Below are 6,000 nucleotides of genomic sequence, written 5' to 3'. Positions count from 1 at the left end.
CACCATCTTGTGTGCCTGACACAAGGCCTTGCTTTCTGTTACGGCTATTTAGAAAACTACGTATTCTACCTACAGGCTTTTTTTTTTTTTTTCGTATGAGTGGATTATATTTTATTTATTTATTTTTACTCCTGCCAGCAGATCTAGTTTATTCAGTTTAAGCATTCTTTTTCTTCACCTTGTTCTCCACTGACAGAGAGTTTGAGTCCTGAAGTATCTGTATCCTGTATTTCAAGTTCTGGCAAATTGAGCAACATCACATGAGAAGAGATGAAGGTTTCTAATGAATGCCTGAGCAAGTAGGGCTTAAAACTGTTTGAGTTCTTTGTCTTTAAGAATCTGGCCCTGTAGTTTTAACACATCCCAAATAGATTTGGAGACATGTCAAGCCATAATTATTCATACTGAAAAGATTTGGGTGAAAACAATTCATTACATAAAACTTTGTACATTCCTAAAAGCTGCCTTCCCTGTCACACAGACAAGCAGGGCTTCAAGATGTACTCTCTGAAAACAGGCTGATACCATCTCAGCAACACAGTTACCTTTGATAGATTTTGTATTTTTGGCCTAAGGTCATTTTTCTACTGTAAGTTTTTGTAATTCAATATATTATTTAGTATATATCATTGTCAGATACCACTATTCCAATAATTATAGACTATAACTGAGAAAGCCATGGATTGTAAATGCATTTGAATAATTTTGCATGTGAAAATATTTCCTCACTAAGTAGTTGCAAGATGTTACTTTAAGTTGTTAGGGCATAATTAGTTCCAGTGCCAGTGTGGAGTCAACAACTAACTATCAAGATTAAGTTCAATAATCAACAAGGTATCTCTAGATTCCACTTATCAGGAAAGGGAAGAAACCAGAGCAGTTCCTGGCTAATCCAAGCTTCATCAAAATGCTGAATTGCTTGGCCTTGCTCCAAAATTAAATTAATCCGTCGTGTCCAAACCACATTCAAAGTGCCAAAAATAAAACATTTAGAGACTGATGCTAATGCTACACTTGATACACTATACAGCTAGGTTTGCTTTAAGAACCTTCTGTGTGTGTAAATGCTGGCCATTCTAGGAGCTAATGGTTAGTTTGCATTCCTAATGAACAGCAAAATTTCCATGAATTGCAGTGTAGAAATATACAAATAGTCATGAAATAAAAGATTCCATGAGATTCTTACTTTTGATTGTCATTTCCCATGTTTTCCATGAGTGCACAAGTTCTCCAGCTCCCCAAAATACATTTATATACAGCATGACGTAGGATGTTGACTTGCAATGTGTATAGGTCAGTAGGTTATTTTAGAGGGCACATAACAGCTAGACTTTTGGGCTTGTACTTCTGTCTCGCTTCTAGCTGCAGCCTTTACATGCTATTGAATTGAGAGTTCTTTAACATCTGAGATCATAGCTAGTTTTAGGCAGACAAGCTTAATGAATCTCTAAAATACTGGGTTAAATATATAACGTTTAAATCCTGAGAAATCCTCCTAGATGAAAGGCAAACAGATCTTATTTTGACTTTCCAGATTCTTGTGCCCTCCTATTCAGCACTAAATACAAATAATTGTAATTTTATTGCTTTGTTTCCTTACAGTACTGAAAGTGTGCATCCAAATAACAATGGTAAATTGCTCTGCATGAATTCAGAATCTTGCACATTAGTATGATTGCAGATAATAGAATAAAAATGGTCATCACACATCAGTCTTGCACAGGCAAATTTATAGAAGTTTTTTCTGAAAAATTTGAAATCACTGATAACATGACCTAAAATAATTTCATTTTTCAATGCAATATTCTATATTTAAATACAACTGTAAATAAATTAAATACAACAATAGCCGGACTGAAAGGACAAAACAGCGTGAGGCAATGACTAATAACGAGACTAGAAATTGCACAGACATTTGCTTAAAGTTAAAATGGAATTTTACCTGACATTTCTTGGGTTATCTATACCCCATCTTCCTGAAGTTTAAAAAAAAAAAAAAAGCATAGAAAGTACAGACTTCTGGCCTTATCTTTGCCTAAAATAAAGGCCCTGTAAGCCTATGAGACCAATTGGTTGGTTTATAGAAACTTAAATTCAGCTGATACTTTTTATTGCTGTTCTTTACCTTCCTTTTTCTAACATTTGCATTATGGCAATTTAAATTAGCACATTTCACAGCTTTATAGCTGGCACATAGGATTTCAGCATATTCATATGGAAATACTGAGTCCAAATCTGTAATGTCCAACACAGCTAAAACCCGGTCTTCATGTTTTCAATTGAGAAGTGGTTTTTAAAGCCTTTATAGGTACTCCACACTAAAACAAGCTACATGATGTGGTTTACATTTGGTTTGTTTTGGAAAACCACTTTTCTGCTTTTCTCATCCCTGGTCAGTTGTTTGACTGCACGCATGCTTGTTTCTTATGCAATACAGACACCACCAACAAGCATATGCTTCCTCTGGTACAACTAGAGTGGATTAAATATAAAAGAACGAACAACAACAACAACAAAAAAACAGTTTTAAGTGTTCAGATTATTTTTCATTGCCTGTTTCTTTGTGGAGCCCATAAAACAACAGAATGCATGGCAAGCTGTTTGTATCATGGCAGTGTGGTCATAAGCAACTATTTATCTATCCACAAAAAGATGAACTACGCCTTTTAACAAATTAAGGACCTAAATATTTTAGCACTGCTATTCTTAGTGTTGTTTCTCTTAGCTTGTTCAGACTGAACTAATGTCATACTGAATTCTACAAATCAAACCTATTTCAAGTTGGAATAACTCCACTAAATGTTTTGTACCACCGCACTGAGCAGTATGTGCCAAAATTTGTTTCTGAAATAGTTATGAAAACTTTACAAATTATGTGATAAAGCTACAGACATTCACCATTATTAAGTATCAGCAATATATTAAGAATAGCTTTTACTTTCATATTTTTATATATTATAATCCGAAATACATTAGGACCAGATAGCACTAAACACTGCATGTAATACAACTCCAGTACTTTTTTTTCCTTTTTTATTGGCTTATCAATACCACTGGAATTGAATGAAAATTATTTATTTTGTTGTTGCTGTATCACTATGTAAGTATTTGGCTATTTTATTAGTAAGTTTTCTCTCTGCATTTCTTTGACAGCTGTTTTGGCTCCTTACTGAAAATCCAAATGCTCACACATGCTCACCTATACACACCCAATTCCTCATTTACATATCACTTCAATTTTTTTTTATTGTTTTCCAAAGGCTAATAAGACATCCAGGCTATTTGAATGTCATTATTAAAGATAGACGTAATACGTCTAAAAAAAATCTAAATTATTTAATGATTTGTAATCTTTCTATGCATCATGTATTGGTTAGTATGACAGTCAGGAGCCGAGGCAATAAATTATCAAAGGAATAGGAGCTATTGTTCAGACAGCAGAGTCTCTTTCACACTGAGTAGCCAAATGGGTTGGTTTGAATTCCTTTCCATCTCTTTGATGGAGAGAGTAAAAAATAAGCTAATTTTGATTACATCAGAAACACTCACTCTTTTGGGGCAGGTTATCATGCAACACAGCTGTTCTTTAGGTGTCAGCAATTTTAGGGTCCTTTATTTTTTTCCCCTTTAATAACAAATTGAGATATCAGGGACATAGTCTATGGTTAATTATACACACATAACTGGGCATAGGCATTAAACAGACACTACTGTAGTGAAGGGGAGTAAGCTTTTGATGCCTAAAGAATCAAGTAAAATCAAGCCATATTTTTCCTAGCAAATACTACAGAAATACCTTCTCTTTCTGTTTACTTGTTTGCTAAAATGTCTTATAAGTTTGAGATAGTCAAGAAGCACCTTTAGCAGCCATTTACTGAAAACTTGTCAACACTGATATGAGGAGGAAAACCACAAAACATGAAAACAGAAGAAAGACACTTCACTGTTAAAAACAACACAAAAAAGCCCACTGATCATAGCTTTATCAATTTCATTTCCAAAACCTTGAAAACAAAAAGTCAATATGATAACTTACAGTGAGACATTTTTTTTAACATCTTTGATAAGCCTCCTCTAGAAATGAAGTTTCAACATTTGCTTTCTTATTGCGTCTCCCCAAAGACTGATACTAGTCCCTTTAATTACCCTGCCTTCTGCTTTCAGATTTGCCTACTCAGCACTGAGTTGTTCTCTCCTCCATTACCTGCAGGAGATTATTGCCACACAGTTATGTTCTAGATTCCCACTGGAAAGAATGAGGAAAAGAGAACAGTAAAGTCAGCCTAACCAAAATGTTTCCGTCCTACTGCAGATCAAAGATAATAATTCAATCTAAATAAAGGAAGTTATCAGTATTGGCTTTGCTGATATCAGTCTGTGCTTTGCCATGAACTGGAGCTGTGACAGAAATTCACACAGAAATTTAATTTCTATGCCTCTTTTTTTGCTGTTGCTACCTTCTAGGAGGACTGGAGACTTCAATGAAGCCAGGATCTCAACATACAGTACTATTAACATTTCCTGTCACCCTTAGAAAGAAGGCAATAAGAAACAAATATGCCAGAATTATAGTGCTTGCTAGAAAGACTTTTGTGGATCCTAGTCTGTGCTGTATTTAGCAATAATAACATAAGATGAATAATAATGAAGATGACATAACTTTGCAACCCAGAGATAGGAAAAACATTGTTTAGAAGCTATGTTCATGAGCTTCTCATCTAGACTATAACGGTCATTAAAAATATGGTGAAGAGAATACTATACTATTATTATGATATTAATGTGGCTTGTTTTGCTTTCTCAACCATTGCCACCCCCATTGTATGTAGATTCCTTATATTCTTCTCCCACAGTGGTTGCTGGAGTTCTTGAACTCAGACCTCTAGACAGATCCCTGGTGATCTAACCAGCTGTGTACAGGTTAACTGATGCTTTGTTTAGCTGTTACTAATACTACTGTTACTTAGCTAAACACTATGAAAAGCTAACACAAGAAAGGAAACGCCATTTTTTTCAGCAATTTTTTCAGCAGGAAAAATATTGCTATCAATGGATTTTCATGTCCATGGTCTCTGTACCTGATCATACCAGCCAAGTTCATGTGGTGGATTTACATGCATGTTACTCAGGATTCATCTAAGTATAAGATGAAATATCTAAAAGCAGATTTGATAGAAACTTTAATGAAATAACTCCTTAAACAGAAGAAACTCAACCATATTACGTGAAACTTATAAAAGTGTTCAAAAACAAATTTACTCATAGCCTACCGTATCTTTGCAGGACAAATCTTTCTGGAAAACCTTGTGGTGTTCAGTTGTTACGTAGATTTCAGGGTCCTCCAAGTCTTGCAAAATCTCTTCTCCTAACTGTTATCTCCAAAACTTGGGTTTCACTCTTTTTGCTGCTCGAAGCCTTCCTTGACTACACCTTCATGTTTCTTGTGATTTCCTCTCTGTTCCAGCTTTGTCCTAGTGAAGTTTCTAGATCTGTGCAATCAAAATTACTTCTAGAGAAGAATCTAGGGGTCCTGACTTGGCAGCTTTTCTTCCTGGTTATACTTTCCATCAAAAATATTTTGCCTCTTAAGTGGTATCCAGTCATTTCTGACAAATGCAGTACTTGTAGATGAGTGATAACTTCCCTTCTTCAGAGAGATGTGATCCAGTTTTAAACCATATGGATTTACAAGGATTTTAGGATGTTCCTAGAGTATGAGCTGCTGCATTAAATGTATTTATGGGATTTTTCTTTCTTTTTGACATGTGCTTTTTTCCCCACCCCTCAAACTTCTTCTGAAGCTCCATGCTTCAGGTTTTGGATCACAATATGATTCTGTAGTGATATTCAAAGGCATAAGTCTTACTTCCATATACAAACTTAGGCTATCCCCAAACGTTCTACTGAATAATCAAAAAGGATTGAGGGGGGTTTACTTTGTCTTTAGTTTACTACAATGCAAGATTGTTTATTTTGTTCTGCTTTTTTTTTATTTCCTGA

This window comes from Lagopus leucura, unplaced genomic scaffold (genome assembly GCF_019238085.1).
Source record: "Lagopus leucura isolate 7727_CA_CO unplaced genomic scaffold, USGS_WTPT01 Super-Scaffold_73, whole genome shotgun sequence".
In the NCBI taxonomy this organism is placed as follows: Eukaryota; Metazoa; Chordata; class Aves; order Galliformes; family Phasianidae; genus Lagopus; species Lagopus leucura.
This window is presented reverse-complemented; position numbering follows the sequence as displayed.